This window comes from Camelus ferus, chromosome 23, assembly GCF_009834535.1.
Source record: "Camelus ferus isolate YT-003-E chromosome 23, BCGSAC_Cfer_1.0, whole genome shotgun sequence".
NCBI classification, from domain to species: domain Eukaryota; kingdom Metazoa; phylum Chordata; class Mammalia; order Artiodactyla; family Camelidae; genus Camelus; species Camelus ferus.
In genome coordinates, this window is record NC_045718.1 from 23686716 (window position 1) to 23709265 (window position 22550).

At 38.5% G+C, this 22550-nt stretch overlaps 1 protein-coding gene across 1 annotated transcript in view; it reads right to left on the bottom strand.

The window, feature by feature from the left end:
- Positions 1-19044, bottom strand: part of PLA2G4A (phospholipase A2 group IVA) — a 122588-nt gene extending 103544 nt beyond the window's left edge. Inside the window, exon 1 of the mRNA XM_006185533.3 lies at positions 18910-19044. The gene's annotated coding sequence lies outside the window, so the exon portion shown is untranslated. The remainder of the gene's footprint in view (positions 1-18909) is intronic.
- Between the last annotated feature and the right edge of the window lie 3506 nt (positions 19045-22550).

A 22550-nucleotide genomic window follows, 5' to 3' on the forward strand; every position in this document is an offset into this window, starting at 1 on the left:
CAGTGCTGGTAAGTAGTTAAGATGGAAAAGACATCAAATTTGTACAATAAAATATTTTGAGAGAGAGAAACCAAATTCCCATAACTTTTATCACAATATATTGTTATAATTGTTCTATTTTATTAGTTATTGTTGATAATCTCTTACCATGCCTAATTTATAAACTTTATCATAGGTATGTATGTATAAGAAAAAAACATAATATATATAGGGTTCATTGTATCTAAGGTTTCAGACATCCACCAGGAGTCTTAAAATATTACCGCTGCAGATAAGGGAGAACTACATAATATTAACTGTGAATAAATTCAACACTTCAAGCAAAAGGCAGAGGTTGTCAGATTGGATGAAATCTAATACATACAAAAGACTAGTAAAATCCAAATAAAGTTTGTAGTTTAGTTAATATCATTATATCAATGTTAGTTTCCTGCTTTTGATAATGTACTTTGGCAATATAAGATATTTCACTAGGGAAATCTGGGTAAAGAATAAATGGAAATCACATAATATTTTTGCAATTTCTTATCTTAAATTATTTCAAAATAAAAAATTACTTTAAAAGTCCAATACATAAACGCACACACATACACACACAATGGAATACTACTCAGCCATAAAAAGGAATAAAATAGTGCCATTTGCAGCAACATGGATGGACCTAGAGATTGTCATACTAAGTGAAATAAGCCAGAAGGAAAAAGAAAAACACCATATGATATCACTAATATGTGGAATCTTAAAAAAAAAAAAAGAGAGACAAATGAACTTATTTACAAAACAGAAACAGACTCACAGACATAGAAAACAAACTTCTGGTTACCAGGGGGAAAAGGCAGGAGGGCTGAGTGGAGGGATAAGCTGGGAGTTAGGGATATGCAGATACTAACTCCTGTATATAAAATAGATAACCATATTCAATACCTTGTAATAGCCTATATTGAAAAGAATATGAAAAGAAATATATATATGTACAACTGATTCACTACCCTGTACACCAGAAATTAGCACAATATTGTATACTGACTATATACTTCAATAAAAAAAACCTTTTTAAATAAAAATAAGAACTCTTAATACATGTGGATAGATGTAATTTTTATGTACAATTTTCATTCCAAAGTTATGTGTTATGTCTGAAAGAAATAATAAACCATTCATATGGAAAAATTGGGGGGTAAGTGTCCTTTTCTTCAGAATAAAATCATCAGTCTTTATTGTCAGTAATGACATTTTCAATTCCAGTCACAAATATGCACCCATTCATCCTTTTCCCCGCCAAACTGTTAATAGTAGCAGTACATATTTTAGGTTTCTGTAGAATCAGGCATTCCACCTTAGCCACATGAACCCTGGGAAAATGTTTTCTTTCCCACAATTAGCTCAGCCTGGAAACATTACTGCAACTCATTTGCATAACCACTATCATGAATGCTCACAAAACAGCATTTTGGGGTTTTTTGTTGTTGTTGTTTTTATAACTAAGCTGAATAACCAGTCTTGGTGAGTGTACAGTCCTTTAAGTCTGAAGCAAGAGATATAAAGCTCACAAGTTTTGTATTTTTTTTTTTTTTTGGCTGCCCTGTAATTAGAAACTTCCTGAACACTAATGAGGGGGAAATGGAGATACTGTTTCCAACACATGCTTGCCTGTGCAATGCAACCGTTGGCTTTCAACGAATGCTTCACAGTGTGTGGTCTGCCCAAAACCCTGTTAGTCATGTTTTCAGGGCAAGATGGGTTTCTCTGGGAAAAGTGAAAGAGAACGAAAAATACAGACTAGAGTGTTTGGTCATTCCCTTTCCCTCCACAGAGGGACAGGACTGATAGGAAAACAAGGGGTTATTACTGGCATACCTCACAGGTACTGCGGGTTTGGTTCCAGACCACCACAACAAAGCAAGTGTCTCAACAAAGCAGTCCCAGGAGTTTTCTGGTTTCCCAGTGCATATAAAAATTATGCCTACACTCTAATGTAGTCTATTAAGTGTGCAACAGCATTATGTCTAATAGAACAATGTACATCATATTAATTTAAAAAATACTCTATTGCTTAAAATAGCTCATCATAATCCGAGCCTTCACTGAGCTGGAATCTCTTGGCTGGTGGAGGGTCCTGATGTTGATGGCTGCTGACTGATCAGGGTGGTGGTTGCTGAAGACTGAGGTGGCTGTGGCAATTTCTTAAAAATAGGACACATCGATTAACTCTTTCGGGAAAAATTTCTCTGTAGCATGCAATGCTGTTTGAGAGTGTTTTACCCACAGTAGAACTTCTTTCAGAATTGAAGTCAGTCCCTCAGACTCTGCTACTGCTTTACCAACTAGGCTTATGTAATACTTTACATTTTTTATTTTCATTTCAACAATCTTCACAGCATCTTCACCAGGATTAGATTCCATCTCAAGAAACCACTTTCTTTGCTCATCCATAAGAAGTTAGTCCTCATCCATTCAAGTTTTATCATGAGGTTGCAGCAATTCAGCCACATGATCAGATTCCACTTCTAATTTCTATTTCTCCTGCTGTTTCTACCACATCTTCAGTTACTTTCTTCACTGAAGTCCTGAATCCCTCACGTCATCCATGAGGGTTGGAATCAATTTTTTCCAAACTCCTATTCAGTGTTGATATTGTGGCTTCTTCCCATGAATCACAAATGTTGTTAATGGCATCTAGCATGATAGATCCTTACCAGAAGGTTTCCCATTGACTTTGCCCAGATTCATCAGGGAAATTGCTATCTATAGCATTATGGGATGTATTTCTTAACTAACAAGACTTGAATGTTGAAATTAATCCTTAACCCATGGGCTGCAGGATGGATGTTGAAATTACTCTTTAACCCATGGGTCTGTGTTAGCAGGCATGAAAACAACATTAGTCTTGTTGCATGTCTCCATCAGAGCTCTTGGGTGCCCAGGTGCATTGTCAATAAGCAGCAGTGATATTTTGAAAGACTCTTTTTTTTTCTGAGCAGTAGGTCTCAACAGTGGGACTAAAATACTCAGTAAACCATATCAGAAACAGATGGATTGTCTTCCAGACTTTGTTGTTCCATTTATAGAACACAGGCAGAGTAGATTTAGCATAAATCTTAAGGAACATGGGATTTTCAGAATGGTAAATGTGCATTGGCTTCAACTTAAACCCACCAGCTGCATTAGCCCCTAACAAGAGAGTCAGCCTGTCCTTTGAAGCTTTGAAGCCAGGCATCGACTTCTCCTCTCCAGCTATGAAAGTCCTAGATGGCATCTTCCTCCAATAGAAGCTGTTTCATCTACACTGAAAATCTGTAGTTCAGTGCAGCCACCTTCACTGATGATCTCACCTAGTCCTCTGGAGAACTCACTGCAGCTTCTGCATCAGCACTGGCTGCTTCCCCTTGCACTTTGATGTCATGGAGACAGGTTCTTTCCTGCAACCTGTGACCCAACCTCTGCTAGCTTCAAACTCTCCTTCTGTAGCTTCTTAGGATTGAAGACAGTTAGGACCTTGCTCTGGATCAGGCTTTGGCTGAAGGCAATGCTGTGGCTGGCTTGATCTTCTATCCAGACCACTAAAACTTCCTCCATAACAGCAATAAGGCTGTTTCATTTTCTTATCATTTATGTGTTCACTGGAGTAGCACTTTTAAGTTCCTTCAAGAACTTTTCCTTTGCATTCACAACTTAGCTTAGTTTGGCACAAGAGGCCTGGTTTTGGCCTGTCTCAGCTTTCAACATGCCTTCCTCACTAAGCTTAAACTTATTTCTAGTTTTTGACTTAAAGTCAGAAATGTGCAACTCTTCCTTTCACCTGAACATTTAAGACCATTGTTAACTGGCCTAATTTCAGTATAACTGTGTCTCAGGGAATAGGCAGGCCTGAGGAGAGGGCGAGAGATGGTGGAGCAATCATTATTGTATTATTTAATTATTTTATCTTGGCAGTGGGGGAGGTAATTAGGCTTATTTTTAGAGGAGGTACTGGGGATTGAACCAGATTGAACCCAGGACCCTGTGCATACTAAGCATGTGCTCTGCCACTTGAGCTATACCCTTCCTGGTGGAGCAGGCAGAACACACACAACATTTACCAATTAAGTTCGCTGTCTTATATAGGCATGGATGGCTCATGGGGACCCAAAAGAATTACAATAGTGACATCCAAGATCACTGATCATAGATCACCATAACAAATGTAACAATAATGAAGAAGTTTGAAATATTGAAAGAATTCCCAAAATGTGATACAGAGACTTGCAATACACAGATGCTGTTGGATAAATGGCACTGATAAGACCTGCTTGACACAGGATTGTCCACAAACCTACAACTTGTGAAAAAAACACAGTACCTGCGAAGCTCAATAAAGCAAAGCACAATAAAACGAGGTCTGCCTGTACTAGGTTTGTGGCACGTGGAGGAAAGAAGGATAGGAATGCAAAGGGTCCTCTTCTCTTTCCCTCGATTTCACTGTGGAACAGAGCAGAGGAGGTAGTAGGAGGCTCAGCACTGAAGCAGTGGCAGGCCTCTCTACTGGAGCCCAGCTGATCTAAGTTCAAGCCTGTCTCCTCCTTCCTCTGACTGTGTGACCACTGATCCTCACTTTCTTTATCTGTAAAATGGGGGAAATGGTGCCCACACCTCAGAGAGGCAATGGGAGGATGGAATGAGAAAGTGTATGTCAATCATTAAGTGCAGGGCCTAGTGGGTCACAAACATGCAAAATTATCATGTTTATTGTTGTTTATGAAACTGATGTTTTTCCCCAATTTCCTAAGACTTATTTGGCTCTATAGAGATTGCTGAGAAATTCAAGTAGGAAATCTGTTCAGCACCGTTTATAAAGGTGGTATACGTTTTTATACTCAACAATTAGTTTTAACTGAGAGTAAAAAATACTAATTGGGGGGGTGGGTAGCTCAGTGGTAGAGCGTATGTTTAGCCAGCACAAGGTTCTGGGTTCAATCCCCAGTACCTCCATTAAAATTAAAAAAAAAAAAAAAAAACTGATAAAAGTTTGAATAGAGATTTTTAAAATCTGATCCATTAAAATTTTTATACGTACCTCCCTGATTTGTCTGCTTCCAAATTCAAGCTTTCTCCATTATTCTGGGTATAGAAAGATATTTTAAAAGCATGAAGGGCAGTGTTTCCATCATCATTTATATATGTATTAACTAATATGTAACTGTATATTTATATAAACTATATACATTTAGTTACTAAGGCATTACTGAAGTTTTAAATTATTAAATTATTTATCTGTTGCTTTTTTAAAACCTAGGCTAAGCAAAGGGTTTGATATGACTAGCAGGCACAGAGGAATGAAGAAACAGCAGAAATTAAGACAGGGGATGGAGCCACTTTATATTAGAAATGTTTCTCAAGCGGTACCTTCAATTTGGTCCAGAAAACCTGCTAGGAGAATTTGCCTGTTCCCAAGGAAATGGAAAAGCAGGCCACCAGTTACAGAGGCATAGATTGATTAGCTGGGTCTGTTTCTTAAGCCAGAAACCCAACAGCGTGGAAGTGCCTCTCAGGCCCCACAGTGAGATGCCTGGGCCCATCGCAATGTCCATCCACACTATTCCTCCTGAACTGACTTTTCCACTCTGTTTTTCTTCCTAGGCCTCTGACACTGCTTCTCTCTCTCTCAAGTTTGTATAATTGAAAGTTCATCATTAAAACAGGGAAGCCTATATGGAATACCCACGGAGTTTCAGAGCAGAGAAAGATTCACATGGTTTAAAACAGAAAAGTCTCGCTAGAAAAGGTAAAAACCTGAGCTGATGCTTGAAACCACGAAAGGGTGGAGATGTCTAGAAAGAGGGGAGGGAGAACACGTGTTCCTGGAAAAGAACCTGAGGAGGTAAAATGACTATAACTCAATAAAAAAAAAAGTTTAAAAATTAAAAAAGTAAAAAATAAAATAAATAAAAAAAAACAAAAACAAAAACGAACCTCAGGAGTAAGCTGCAGCCGCCGTGGAGATGCCCCGCCCCACCCCAGGCTCTCACCTGTGCTGCCCACCACACCCCTCGCCTCCCCCCTACAGCTTCTCAACAGGATCTTCTCTGCCTGCCCTTCAGTTCTGGCATAAACTCAGTCTCTGAAGTAAATCATCTCTCTGTCTACTTGGTTAGGATTCTGGTATTCCTCCTTGATTTCTCTTGACACATTATAAACTCTATGTCTCCCCAGGCTGTGAGCAACAGGAGGGAGTTCTGTTGCCTTCTCCCTGTACTCTTGTTGGGTCCTGAGTGACCACCCAATGACTATGTTCGAAAGGGTGAATGAACAAACTTGGGAACTTATATGGAGCACCGGGGAAAAGCGATCAGACCGTAGACGAAGTTCCGTGTTAAGAAATCATCATGGGGGAAGTCAAGCCTATTTATAGAACCTAGAAGGCTAAGCTGGAAGATATCTTAGCAATTGCTAATTTGAATACCTAATTTCAGAAGCTCACATTAGTTACACATTTCCCAAATGCTGGTGATACTGTGCTAAGTGATTTATACACATCACCTCATTTTGTCTTCATAATAAGAGAGGGAATATTATTGCAATTTTGAGAAATAAAAGGGCGAGTGATTTGTCTCACTGACAACTCAAACTGAGGCAGATGGTCCCCCTTACTCACGCTCTACAAGAGAACACTGTCTCCCAGAAAGACTGAGAAACTTTCCCTAGGTCATCTAGGTTGACAAATGCTGAGCTGGCCCTAGAATCCTGACCCCCTGACTCACACCAGATCCCTTCTTTCTACATCATTCTGTCATTCTACCAAAGACCCCGGAGGACGGGCCGACAGAGGCCACATGATGGGGGTAACACTTTGCATTCGTTTGCTAGGGCTGCTATAAGAAAACACCACAGCCTACTGGCCTTAAACAACAGAAACCCATTCTCTGACAGTTCTGGAGGCCAGGAGTCTAAGATCAAAGTCTCCAGCAGGTTTGGTTTCTTCTGAGGCCTCTCTCCTTGGCGTAAAGATGTCATCTTCTATCTGTGTCCTCACATGGTCTTTTCTCTGTGCCCACGCTCCCCTGGTGTCTCTTTGGGTATCCAGGTTTCCTCTCCTTATAAGAGTACCTGCCAGTTGGATTAGGGCCCATCCTAAGGGCTTCCTTTGAACTCGATCACCTCTTTAAAGGCCTAATCTCCAAATATAGTCACATTCTTGGGTACTGGGGGGGGGTTAGGACGTCAACATACGAAGGGAGTAGGGCCCCATTCAGTCTATAACACACTTCCATATTTATACTATAGCCGTTAAACAAAGACACTTGCAGTTGTTCACGGAGGAAGGTGTTACCTGAGGAGGGAGGGACGGCCACCCAGAGAGGTGCAGATGTGCCGTGACAGGCACCTAAACCGGGATTGTGAGGGGACAGAGAAGAGGAGAGAGCACAACATCACTTAGCCGAGCCAGCCTCCCTCATCTCGTTATTTTAAAAGCACACACAGAGAGTATATAAATGAAACACGATGCATAATGCCGTCTGATTTTACCACTTCACCACTGGGAAGTCCGAATCCAGATAAACCTGACTATTTTAGGGGCCAGAAAACCAGCTGGTCCAGTTTTGCACGCCGCATTACAAACAAAGCAAGAATGTCTCCTTACTCTCCAGCCAGTGTTCCAGTTTTCCTTTCTTTGACCATCTGGTTTGCTGTTATTTTCCATTGTCTCACCTCTTTAGTGGCCAGAAACAAGTGGCCACTCTGGCTATATTTTAAGGTCAGAAAATTTCGGGATTGGAAAAAATAATCACCACCTAGACAGAACTTGTGCACATTTGTAAGCTGAGGCCTACGGTGTAAACAAACGCAGCGAGTTCACCTAATTAGGGAAACAACTAAACACATCTCTTCACTCTCAACCAGGTGCTATTCCTTTGCACCCTCCCAGCACCCCTTTCTCTCCCCCTCCCCACATACTCAGACTGAAAAGGAAATAGAGCCAAAATTAAAAGGGTATTTATATAAATTTTAGTTTGACCCAAATTTTAAGTTGCCAAGTTGTTGTTTGGTGGCACGGAGTATGGTCAGGATGTGAACTTGAAGGAAAACAACTGAATTTCTCTCTTTGACTGAAAAACAGTCATTTTCATCATTTACATTTTTCTAGATTTGAATCATAGTTATAAGATGTGTACTTACAAATACAAACATGGATTGTTTAAAAAAACAGCAATCCTCTTCCCACACAGCTCAGTATACACTCATATCACACTGACAAGTGTTAACTATACTATGTTCACTTTCAGAAAATACAAAGTACCATTCTACCTTCCACTGAAAAGAAACCGATAACAGTGAGGTGTCACTGCTCACATTTTTTTTTTAAATACATCTACAATGTGGCACAAGATGCCAGCAAAAGGAATGGGTTTTGAAAAGTGCATTTACTTCTACAACTTTCTCCAGACAAGACGGTTTGCAAACATGCTCCCCTGGGGAGAGTTTGTATTTTGTTGAGGCTTCCACTCCCTCCTTAATTGCTGCCTCTTTTTATGACGTATTCAAGATTGCCACAGCAGGGAAAGCTGTATCTTTTTTCTAAAGTAAACAGTCCAGGGAAAACCCCCAGGAAAGCCGTCACACTGGCTTAAGTGTTTCGTGAGAGCCATCTTATTACTGGATGAAGTTCTAACATCTCGAGGTTGTTTTACTTTTCAACTCACACGACAACTATTTCAAGCAGCTAGTGAGGCTGATCTTGTCATTAAAATACGGATGTAGACTATGATCTTGAAGTGGGGGGAAAAAAAAAAAAAGAAAGAAAAATATGGCAGGAGTTGTGGAAGATCAGTCTTGTGGGTTACCAGGAAGTTAAACCGCTAGACATGACATGAGCACCCTAAAGTCCTGGATGGTGTAACATATGATAGTAATTCAAGCTCATCATTCCTTTCTCAGGTCGTAATAGGTTTTAGAAACATGCTTCCAGACACTGTGCACGGCAATTCACTGGTTTTGTTTGTTTGTTTGTTTTTTAACAAATGGGAAACCCAGGCTTTTGCAGGATTGAGAACTCCATAAGTAGAAAGTATGCATTCAAGGGGAGTATTCTCAAGAGTTCTTAATATTTTTTGTCTTGGGCCCCTTTGGTGGTCTGGGGAAGCCTATGGACCTCACAATACAATGTGACATTATAAAATTCATGAAGTACAAGCACTGGACTACAAAGGAAACCAATTATATTGAAATACATGGAGTCCATGCGGTGTAGCAGACCCTTCGAATGGTACTCACGTATGCTTTGCAGCCTTGCGTTTTCTGCCTCTACTTCTGAGGAATACAACTATGTAGTTCTAAAGTTCAATGAAAGGTTTTTGAACTAACACAATAAAGGGTAAAATGATAGAAAACTTAAGTTCTTTTTGGACTATCAACCCCTGCCAGCACCATAACGAACATGTAAGCACAATCTGAACATTAAGGTGTGATATATAGTAAACACGGGTTGAAGTGAACTAGAAACACTCATTGGCACCAAATCATGAAATTTACATTTCCTCAACCTTTGATCAACAATGGAGATCAGTGCCAGGGACATTACTAAAATCTAGAAGAATGTATCCATTGCGCCTCTCTGGTGAGATATGAAGCCTCAATGGATTTTGTGACAAAATGAAATCAACAAAAACAATGTTACACTCCCGCCCACCACCTCATTTTGGACAGGAAGAAGTTTGATAACTGCAGCTAAACCCTAGCCTAAGGAAATACGGGCAGAACCAGGAATAAAGTGCAGACTTCCACTTTATGGACTATTTATGACTTTCCAATGCATGACAGACATCTCATTGAGGCAGGGAGGGAAAGAGGACAAAGAGGCACCTCGCAAGTGCCAGGCAGTGCATCTGGGAAACGAAATATCAAGGGCATCTGATCACTAGGAGCTGCCCCTCCTCCTGCCACGGCCCAGCTTGGCCCACACAGACTCCCTGCTTCCCATCATGGAAGTGCCTGACCATCAACAGCGGAAAATTAAAGCACTTTAATGTTAAAAGGATTTATAAAAATTGGCTATTAAATTACAAGGTTTTTTTTAAAAAAACAGGAATTTTCTTAACTTTGAAGAAGTATGAGACAGTATTTCAATAATATTATTTTAGTTCATAAAAAAATCACTTGGATTATGGTCACCAGCTGTTCTTCTAAGAAGCTCTAAAGACTTTGGTGGGGGGGGAGGGAGAAAGAAACGAAAATGACTTTCTTAGTTGCAAAATGAAAGATTTTGGCACGTTGAAGAAAGAACATCCTGAAAGCACGGCTGTAAAAAGAAGAACCCCCTTTTTCGACAGTTGATTATTATTACTACGTGTTTTGGCCATTTCTACATTGCAGAATTGTAATGATTCCAATTCCATAAAGCATTATCTTGAGGGAGGACGAAAGTGCCTTCAGAAACCTGGAGGAGAGGAGGCAAAAGTTGAGGGGTGGAAGAGACACCAGACACGAGAACTTAGCTAGGCATCCAAGAAAGGAAGGCGAGGCAAGGGTTAAACACTCAGAACTCAAAAGGACAATTCCAGCAACTAACTTGAAGAAAAAGGAGCCCAGCATGACTGCTCCGGGAACAGGTGAAATGCTTTGAGACTCTCTGAGACTCGCTGAAGTGTAGAACCTGGCCTAGCAATTGACCAGACAAGGAATCTGAAAGGAACAAAGTAGTCTGTGACTACTCCTTACTAGTTAATAGTTACCTTGGATAAAATGATCTGCATTCTACAAGCTCATGAATTTCTACACATTTTTGTTTAAGGTGTTTTTGTTCTGTTTGCTTAGCGTACTAGTCGTTCATTTTAAGGATTTCCAGATTTTCCTTCTTTCTCTAAAAACTCTCACTCAAAACAAACAAAACCTGCTCTAGAAAAACTCAGCCATTCTAGCTTCTCTGGGTTTGCTTCTTGCATTTAAGCACAGCTGGAGGAATACCATAAACCCAGAAGGCTGGTCTCAGTTTAGCTTCACATTCTCAAAACTCAGAAGAGGCTCTCAGCACTACACAGCATCTTTCTAAGTTTTTCTGGCACGCAGGCATTCCCACTCGAGAAAATGACTTTCTTCTCCCCAAGTCTCTCACCTCACACCACCCCCACGCTTGGGTGGTGACATCTCCCTTCAGTGAGAAAACAGAAGGCACCGGTGGAAGTTCCTTATCTTCCCACCACCAGATCTGCACACTCCTCTGCTCGCTCTGCCCGTACACTTGGGTTCTCCTCCTTTCCGGCACAAAGGAGACAGACTTACTCCTGTTCCAGATCTGGCCCCACGTGTGGCTCTCTGGACACAAATCCTTCTCTCCTCCTCAAGTACTTCACTCTGACGGCCATGCCTGTCTATTCTGAATCATCAGACTTTACTTTTTACTAGATAATCTGACTGGCAAGCTTGTCACAGTCTCCCTTGACTTCATATTCCTTTATGCTCCAAGTCGCCCTTTTTTAATGTAGATTTCTCTACAGAGCCATTTGCTCACACTGTTATCTGTCTACATCTTCAGAGTCCTCACTTCCCATCCCCTCAGCCACCTCACTGAGTCCCCACCACTCCCCTGGAACCCTCTCACCAAGACCACTAATGACCTCCTAATTTTCAAATGCAGTCGTCACTCTCCCATCCTGTGTTTCTCTGGAACCACTTTTCCTCCTTTGCTCCCGCAACATCACCCTAATCCCTGGTTTTCCATGTAATTTCTCCATTGCTCTCCTTGACAAATGCTGTTCTCTGCCTGGAGCCCGCGCCTTGAGCCACACCATTCTCACCCAGTCACCTCCCACACGTGGTTTCTCATCCCCCACATCTTGGCTTCAATTTCACGTCTCAGGGAAACCTTTCCCTCCTCAGCTCCCTGGGTACTGTGAAAGTCCGTTTGCTTCCTTTATTATTCGTGTATCATTTGCTATATTATTCTCTCTCTCCTCCAAGAGAAAATTAACTCTTTACTCACCCAGGAATGCCCTAAATGTTGCACAGTGCCTTGCTTGTAGTTGGTATTAATGGAAACGTATGGAATTGGTGAAGGAATAAATGCACGTAGCCCTGGAATCAACAATTCCTGGTTGATATTAGCATCTGCACTTTTTTTCTGGACCCAACAGGTAAAATTTTTAAGTGAGAAAGAGAATACAGACTATCTGAATTGCTTCCTCTAATATCGCTTACTTTTCTAAGTATTAAAGATACATTTTTCCAGTTCTTTTCCTAGGCATGCTATATATATTCATGACATAGTATCTAGAAATGTTTTCTTCACAGAAAATTGTAATTTATATAAGAATGTTCTTTTCATTGTAACAACAGCTCATAAGGTATTAATCAACCAAGTCAGTTTGTCAATCTTTCACATAATTTAAGCAGATAGTAAAATTTTCTGCAAACCCTGAATGAGTCTCCCAAAATCCATTCTTTTATTGTTTTTCATTGACAACAAAGGGATCATTAGTGATAAGGATAAGAAAAAAAAATCATATAAACATTGTGGACGTTTATATATTTTAACTATAAATCCCTGATTATAACTACCTCAAAAAGTAAGTACCAAGTGGCAAATTGTAAGTAACCATCTTAATATTTTGCAACTAACTTTTTAATTAAACAAGAAATCTCTTTAAATTAGAATTTTTGCTGTAAGAAATCTTCCTAAAATATGTTACTAGTATCTTCTAATAATCAAGAATATAATAATGCTTTGAAGGTACACTGGGACATGAATTCCCATCGTACATTGAAAGCAGTGATGTTGAAGACTATTCCATGAACTGGGGAGATGCTCCAGTGTTATCTCTTTGCAAAAGGTCTAAGTTCACGATCTCAATCAATTTTAAACTCATCTGCTGCTTCTTTCCAACAGTTGAATGGAAAGAAAATTGGTACCTGTTTAAGGTTTGTGGTAGTTAATAACAAGGGACTGATAGATAATAAGAAATCTTAACTACAGATGCAGGAGTCTATTCAGCATGTCCCCATAACTGCATGCATCTTTAGACACTTTCCCCCAAATTGCTTTTCTATAAATTCTTAATTGTTCTCAATAATTATTCTTAATACTTTCATAATACTGCATCAAATATCTGTAAAAAGTCCACAAAATGGACTAGACTTTTCTTTCAACAAATAAAAAACAAAAGCCTGAAGAAATCTTAAAGACACCATTTTTCTGCCCCAGGCAGAAACTGTCTCTCTACAATTACAGCTCCAAGAATTCAGCAGGCATACTCCCTTCCATAAGGGTTTTAACATCCCAGCTTGTTTCCAAGGTACTGTGTTCAACTTGCTTATACTGTTAAAGCTGTGGACATAAAAGTATGGGGCAAATAGGAAGTGTGCCAATTTACTGACTGAAATTCAGAAGCCTTTTACCGACCTAATGTTTCTAGTGGTACAGTTGCATCTAGCAGTCAAACCTGACCTGCTACCTTTTGTTATGAAGTTATATGTACGTATAATAAGCCATGTGTAAAACTAAAGTTGGTTTTTACTCCTGAAAGGGAATATCTGATTTGCCATAAGCTACTGGGTTGTTTGGAAAAGTAAAATAATGATTTTTTTCTAGAAATGGTAAATCCAAGGTCAGAGTAACCATTTTGATACAAACACTTTATGCCAACTACCAGGATTTATAACAGCCAAAGGAAGCCACAGGTTCTGCGGGTATATTTAGAATATTCTAAGAGAATGTTCAGTTACCAAATGGAAGTAAAACCTTTGGTAACATTAGTATTTCTCATATCATTCATAATGTGTCTAATTTGTATTTTTAGGTTAAACTGCATATACTTTATTTTCTTACGTGATATATATATATATATATAAATGGTAAATAATTACAAAATAGTAAATTCTAAATCATACACTGCTTCTTCAATTATTCATAAGTGTTTGTGCAACTTCCTCCATTACGTCAATCAGTAACCCAGTTATAAGAGCAGAACAATTGAGTTAATATGGAAGTATGCATCAGGACGTGTACTTTCTGGTTCTTCCTCTGTAATTTTTCTGATGTTAACACAAATAGAAAGAAGTTGACAGCCTTGAATAACATTCGTCAAAACTGAAACTATAAACCAATCAGTTAATCAATTGAAGCATACAAAATGCATCAAAGTGGAAGTCCTAAGATGTGGACATTAAATAAGCCTTTTAACTTCCCAACATTTCTCTTTTCACATCCATAAAACGTGAATACCTGCTCTGCTAACTTACAAAGTTACTGTGGGAATAAAGTTCTTGAGCAATCTCTTTATAAACCACAAAATGCTATGTGAACTCGAGACATGATTGGCCCGCTGATTTTTTTTTTCAAACTAGGTGATCAGAAAACAGATTGTAAATTAAATGATAAAATGAAAAACTAAGCTGATTATTATAAATACATGAGTTTTCTGTACTATGGAATATTGAAATTACACATATTAAGGACATTTTTTTTTTCTAATTCAAAACATACTATTACCTACAATACCTAAATTTCCCTGCAGACTCCAGAGGTCAAGCAAATAAAGGGGAAGATTAAGAAAAAGGAAGCAGCAGATGACAACAATGTAGTGTGAGATTCCTCCATTCCCTAAGGAGGGAGTGAAAGAAAAGTGAGCCCACCTCGGCTCTCAGCCCATCATCTTTGACTCAGGGGTTGTTTGACTCTGACAAGGATCACTTACAGGTGTTTGCTGAGTGTCTCTAAAGTCATTTGAATTCATTAAATAAGTGATTAGTTGATTGGCTCTGTAAATCTGCTTATGGTGAGCGCTGAATTATTTAAGCTTATTTTATATTTGTATAAAGGAGAGAGAAACTGTATTTTCAAAGACTGTTCTAAAGGTGGACTAAGAATAACAGAGAAGCAACAATAACAAAAAAATACAGATTCCCACAGTGGCAAGAGTGGCAATATTTTGACACTCTCTTTTATTCTCAGGCAGTGATGGCAGCACAAGGCTGGAATGGTATCTGCTGCATTTACTGCCTTCTTTGGAAAGAACTCCAAAACCAGCCTTTCAGTCCTCCCAGCTGTCACTGCCCGAATCGCCAAGGAGTAGAAGATGAATTGCCTAAAGCTTAAATTCACTTTCTTTAAGTTGGTTCTTGACAAACATGGACATCATTTTTCTTATAAAATCTTATAAAGAGTCATCTCGTAACCCTAACCCTATTTCCACCTTCTCTGCATTAAGCAAGTCTGGACGTTCCCAAAGCCGTGGGAGATTCTACAGGGCTTTTGCCCTCTTCTCAGAAACCTCTTCAAGTTCCCTGAGTTTTTAGAAAATGCTAGTCTGTGAGAAATGAAATGACTTGCTTTCATTTTTCTATACATTTCACCCATTGTTTAAAAAAAGTTATCAGAACAATCCCTTAAACTTGAAAAAAGCGAAGTTTACAGAATTTCTACTTCCATTTCAAAATTTAGCCTTTAATGTTAAGGCCCCTAACATTCTTCAGAATAATTGAGGACCTCATAGGGCCTTTGATTATGTGAGTTATATCATTTGATATTTACCATATTAGAAATTAAAACTGAAAAAAAGATTTAAAAATCATTTGAAAGAGGAAATTCATAAACACAGATGTATAAGTGGCTACTATGAAAGAAATACAAATTTAAATAAGATACGGTAAAAAAGAGCAAAACTGCAAAAATAATAACTAGCACTCCATGATATTTGCTAAATACATTTTTAAAACCTCCAAATACTCAATTGTTATTATTATTATTCCTATTTTACAGTTGAGGAAAGAGCATTTTGATAAAGCAATTGGCTTATGATCTCACAACCTGTAAGTAGTGGAACTTTTGTTAGAACCTGGAAAATGTATTTTAAGAATCAATCCAAATGAAATAAACAAAAATGTGTACAAACATTTATATTAAGAGGTCTTAGATGAAACACTATTTATAATAGTGGAAAACTTTAATCCACCTAAATATCCAACAGTTTATGGTCAGCCAACACAGCAGCTCCGTAGACTAAACATTACAACATAGTGAGACCCACACTCTCTTGCTCAGGGCTAGACTGCCATCGCTTGCTCAGTGCCTGACACATAGGAGGGGCCCAATAATATTTGTTTAAGGTATGAATGAAGACAAAATACCACGAATATAAAAATACAATGCTTTAACAGAAAATTTCATGATTGAGGGGAAGCAACTTTTGAAACAGCAAAACAGGGTGCTAAATTAATTAAACAAGGAGGCTGTTAGATGGAGGTGGCTCTAATGCCCCAGCAACCTACATCAGCAAACCAAAATCACCTGTAAAAGCCTCAAAGTTAACAAAACAAACCTGAGGATAATCGTTCACAAATAGCCAACTAGGCTTTAAGCTGTAGCCAATTAATTCCTTTGCGTCTGCTTTTTTTCTCTACACAAGTCTCTCCGCCATATCTTGTCAGTGAAGGGCTGCTAACCACTTCTGGTTTGGCATTGCCCCATTCAATTTTTGCTCAAGTGAACTTAAAACTTTTAACGTGCCTCGGTCAATCTTTTAACAAGTGTGATCACAACTTTGTAAAATCTACATGTGCGTGTATGCATAGGAAAATGCCTAGAAGTATAAATAGATGTATATACATGAATTCCTTGGCTCTTTGTCTCTGTCCCGATGCACGCTAGTTACTCAATAAATACTTGTTGATTGAATGAGTGACATTTTAAAAGTAGTTACCCCTTGGGGGGACTATATGTAAAATTTTCCTTTCATCTTTGTGGTTTCTATAGTTAACAAAATTTAAACAGTGAGCATGAATTATCTTTGTAATAAACAAGAATATTATAAAATAATTACGCTGGGAAATAGCATTAGGAATTTTGGAACAAAGTAGCACATATAGACATGCCACAATCCAATAAAAAATAATTTGCTACTTACTTTCCTATTATGTTTTATTTATTGTATTCAGCAATAAAATATTTTAGATGTTACAGAAAAATGGCAAACTTAATATTGTACAGCTAATTACTACTGGGTAGGGTCTAGAATCTAGGTCACTTGGTTTCCAGGCAAGTAGTTTTTTCCATTACATCAAATTATTTAGAGTTCTAGAAAAACTAGGAAGTCACAATATGGGCACTGCAATTATTCACTGAGAGGTAGTTCTTTACCTATAAGTAAAATAATTTGCTAATTATTTGATATTACCCAAAAAGTCTGAAGTTCTAAGAAATACTGTTTTCATGTGACACGAATTGTTTTGGGGGTATTTGTGAATTTCCTAGACGTGTTTCAAAATTTCCACATGTTGGAGAAGCATACATACAAGATTCTGGGGAAGGGTCTACAGTTTTCATAAGATTTGTAAAAGGGTCTGTGATAAAAAAACAAACGAAAAAAGAAGTGCAAATAACTAAAGCTAGAGTCTGCTAGCAAGAGGAAGAAAAAGACTGATGGTAAATAAAAGGCACAGGGGAGGAAAAGGAACCGCAGCATCTTCCTCTTTTTTATTCCTGGAACATATTTTTTAATATGTAAATGACTTGGTTTTATGACTTTGCTTTCTAAGCAAAGACACTATGAATGATACTGATGGGTTAAAAACCTAGGCCAAGTTCTTTCAGTGGGATGACCTTTATCAGGTACTGTTATCAAGACTGATAAATGTAAAAAGGAAAAGAAAAGCATTTTAACATTGCAAGTCACTTCTGAATATTTTGCATTTACATTTACTTGGGAAAAGGAAAATTATTAAATAGATTTCTTAGCTTCTTGTCCCATAAAATGTGCTTCCCCTAAAGGAAGTTTGTAAGGCTGCTTTGAGCAAATGCAGATTAAACACTTCTCTATGCATTTCACAATCATTGCTTAATTTAAAATTTAACTCTTCTGCTCAACGAAAGAAGCAAATACCTGTTTTTGAATCCCAATATCACACTTGACTGACAAGGACTAGGAGTCTGCGGAACATAATTAAAAAACTCTTGACAAGGTTTATTTCACTACTATTCTCTGCAAATACTTCTCAGTCTACAATTCCAAATTTATGCAACAAACTGAAACAGAACAAAACAGAAACTCTCCTGAAACCCAACAGTTTAGATATGCAACGACTGTAAGGAAGAATGACATCCATCTAAATGGTAGACCTCTGGTACTCCCCATCTGCCTTAGCTGAATAAATGCCTGCATCAACAACCAGTATGAAGAGCATTTCTTGTTCTAGTTTTGAGGGTGGAAGTAATTATTTTTAAGACTAAAATGATTATGAGTTATAGGAGACTTAGATATAGTAAGACACTATTATTTCAAATCCAAATGCCTTTTTTTCACAAGTGCTTCCGATACAAAATTACAAAAATAGTATTCACACTCAAAAGTTAACTTTCTTATTTGAGCAAATCTTTTCCAGTATCTGCTCCTCTCGCAAGTCAAATAACTTAGAAGAACGAGTCAGAATACCAATCATTCTACAAACAATTTTCCAAAACTGCCTTCCGCAGAACACTACCACACATTACATACCCAGGAATGCTTTTCATTAAGTAACTGAAATGACTTTTTTTTTTTTTAATTAAGACTCAAATGATACATTCCTTCTCTAAAGATCTTTAAGGCAGCCAGACGGCGCTGACGCAGTTTGGGGATGGGCAACCACCGGGCGGTATCACGTGGAGCCCTAAGCAGAGCCCCCGCACGGCCGCTCTGCATGTGCGCTTTCTCTCGGGGGCTGTAAGTGAAGGAAACACCTTTTCGTCAGACTCACAGGACAGTTAGGCGCCGGAAAGCAAACTGGTATTTGTTAGAAGGAAATTAAGGTCTCAGGTCTGTATCTCCTTTCAAAAGACAGGACTTTTTAAAGCGGCGAACACCAGGTTTCGCTCCGTCCTTTCTTCCTTCCAAACAAAGTCCAACTAAAAGCTAGGGAGGGTGGGAGAGAGAAGTGGAGCAGGGGGAGAGTAAATATATTGCTTACAGTTCCCAGAGTTACAATGAGATTCTTCAGGCTCCTTTACGCCTCTAGCTTTCTGTCGGGATCCTTTTTCAGCCCCGGGACTACAGAGAAATTCAAGTCTCCCTTGATGGGAGGGGCTAAAATGTGGGCTGGTTTCCTTTAGCTTTTGCAGATGTGTTAAGGTGGAATTAAAGAGGAAGGGAGGAAAAACACTGTTCTCGGAGCAGCTAATATCTTAAATGGAAATATTTACGTATCAGAACGAGTAACTTGAAGTCAGAAAACAAGCTTAAATAATATTTACGTTAACCAGTCCTAAATTAACGGGGTGTGTGTGTATGTGTGTATTTCTTGTCCTTCGAGTAAGAACTCAATTGAAAAGATGAATAACCCAGAGCATTTTTGCCTTTTTAAAAAGGCAAAGTTTATAATGACCCCAAAATAAATAGACTGTGTGCGTTTTGAAGATGAACCAACCATATAAGACCTCTTTAAAAATTAAATCCATTCAAATAGTTCCTCCCCAAACTCAAAACATTTGAGGTAATAAACATGTGTTTCTAAATTTAAGATTAAAGGCATACCAGAGGATATAATGCATATGTTGAGATGTAGGTGGAAAAGCAATCAGGTTTAATTACAAATTTGCAAAGTAAATTCAAATACTTGATATGCCTGTAAACAAGGAAGGTGTATTGTTTAAATTTATCCAAACCCTGCAAGAATCAATTAGTGTCTTTAAAGAGTGACATATTTAGTATATGTTGTTTTTCAAACACAGGATCTTCTATTTTTGCCTCTAATCAAATGCTGAGCACACTCTCCTAGCTCTCTTGTAACATTTTCAAAGAATACAATTTCTGCAGACTCCATCACTAAATCTGCTGGATTATCTGCTTTCTGTAGCCCAAGATTCAACTCTCTTTTGTCTTTATTTTCTCCTATAAATTCAACCTGTTATAAATCTCTCCTTTGTAAAAAAAAAAAAAGTTTGTAGTGTCTCATGAAGGTCACGGTATTTTTCTTTATAAAGAGGAGCCTGAATTTCTTGAAAGATGAAGTGTGCTAAGTAGAGGAGCAGAGAACACACTGCTATTTTTTTTTTTTTTTTTTTACCGTTTCCCCCAAATAAAGAAAGAATCTGTTTTGCAGGGCACATTTATTCTAAGACTGCTGAAGAAGGATGCCTTTGGAAAACAGCTTTTATAGTGCTCTGGTCAGTTTGATAACAAACAGCTGTAGCTTTCGGTATTTGAAGAAGATATCCAACAGTGTGTCACACGTTAAAGAGAAGAAAAATTTTGATTAAATGTTTTAAAGAGAATCTCAGTATATATTATGGCTAGGGTTAAAACATACGGGGAGATGTTTGCCTCTTTCCAGGCTTACTGACTCATCTCCATTCTTATAGCGAATAAAAGCTAGTGCAGGTATGTCTCTCCCTCTGGAATGGATGTCGACCACCTCCCATGGCCCATTCTGTGGTCCTGTGGCCTCCATGCCCGTGTTCAGTTCTGTTGGGCTCCCCACCTATAATCTCATTGTTCACACAGACCCCTAGATGAATGATGCTTATTCAGATTGTCCTCACTTTGTTCTAGTTCCTCCAAAAATATTTCCAACATTAGCCTAGCAGTTCCAAGTCTCTGCCTCCACCTTAGGTAAGAGAGCTCCTGCTTTCATAGCCTGCCTCAGTCCGTAGGATGAATTAGTTCTGAAGACCCATCTTTTCTGGGCCTGTCCATCAAGAAGATCTGTTAGGAGAAGGAATACAGGCGGGGCCCATCTGACAGTGAGCAATATTGTAGGTACCAGCCTCTTTAAGTCCAGTCCCACCTTGTGCATTATTGCTGGTCGATAAGTTTCAGACCCCTTACCGTTAATTATCAACATTTTCAAAAATTTAGACTGAGAATAATAAGCTTATTTTAAGCACTGGATAAGTCAGCAAAATGAACAGCCTCAAAACCGGCCTAATTAACTAACAAGGAAGTACTACTTGGCAAAGCCCCTAACTTAAAAAGCAGAAAAAAAAACCCTGATGTTTTCATGATTGATTTTTCTTCCTTTAGAAGCAGTTGCTTTCTCTTCTCTTTTTACCACTTCCACTGCACCTAGCCTGTCCTCTAACCACGTGAAAGTGATTTGTCTCCCTTGAACTTAGACATGAGGAATGAGATACTATTCGATAGTTAAATCCATGCATCCAGTGAAAATGATTTGCCAGCAGGGGATTCTCAGAGAGAACTGAATAAGGAAATCTAATCCAGATTGCAGATAAAAACAGGAAAGACTCTCAGTGGCCACCCATTAACCAATCACTGCATTTGCAGTGCCACTAACCACTGTATTTATGAAATTAGGCATTATCGTCTTTATTTAGAATTTAAGCACACAAAATTAGTAGTGAATCCAGGCTTTTAATCCAAGTCTACCTGATTCCAAAGCCAAAAATTTTTCTGGGATATCATGCCATCTCTTATAGCAAGTTTTGTTTGACCATCTTTTCAGCTTGTCCCAAGTCAGCCAAACATTATACATTGGTGCTAGCAGAGCCACTGGTAGAAAACGGAACCCCCTAAGCACCCAGGTTTAGGAATGTTTCACGATTTTTTTCTTCATCAGCAATGGTCACTGTCTTGCCCCTCCTCCCCATCCCAACTCCTTCCATCTTCTTGTTTCTATATTCAGAATGTTTATATCTATAATTTTTTATATTTTACTGTCAAAATATCAACTGATACCCTTGCATAACTGTTGCATATGTATCCTGTCAATGGGCATCATTCCTGCATCTCTTTCCCCCTGTTAAAGCCATCCTAGGCTTCATTGTCAGATAAAGTTTCTCACAGTTCAAATCAGATCATTCCACTGCCACACTCAGTTTTCTCCACTGCCTATCAAATCATACACTAAACCTTAAAAATACTTCTTTTGCTTTTGCAGATAAAGTAGAAAGGAAAATTAAACCAGGATCCCTTCAGACTTTAAACAAATTGCAAATTTATATTGTACAAGTGGAAAGAATCGTATTGTCCATAATTAATATGACTTAATACACAGTAGGAAATTTTCACTACAGATTAACCACGTTCAGGAACTTTTGACAAAACCAAGTTGTCCTAATTCATTTTACCTACTAATGGCAATAATGTAGCAAGCTGTTTTCTGCTCTCCAAGATCCCTCTAAATTTGGTAAAGCAAGTGCCTGTCTAGTTTCAGCTGTTCTGTCAGAATGGGCACCAACCCAATCACACAGCTCAGAAATTAAATTGCAGGCACTTTATAGGATTTTTTAAATTCTTGTGCCCTTGGAATTTAAATGTACTGACAACAATGAGAGGCTGAGCCCATGTCTTTTGCTGTGAAGGCACTCCTGAATGGGAAGAATTACTGCTAAGGAAATGTGCAGGGTCCCTCAAGTAACAGCTCTGATGATGTCAGTAGACAGTTTCCATTAGAGAACCAAGATAGCAGCGTTCCCATACTTATGCTTACAAACCCAGTGACTAAGCATCTCAAAAGCACTTTTGCTATTTGAGTTTTCAAATATGTTGTCAAGACCAACATTTTCTCTTTAGAAAAAAAAAATCTGTCTTCCTTCATTCCCTTTATATATATGTCATCCTTCTATGACTGGAAACACAAGAAAGAAAGACAAC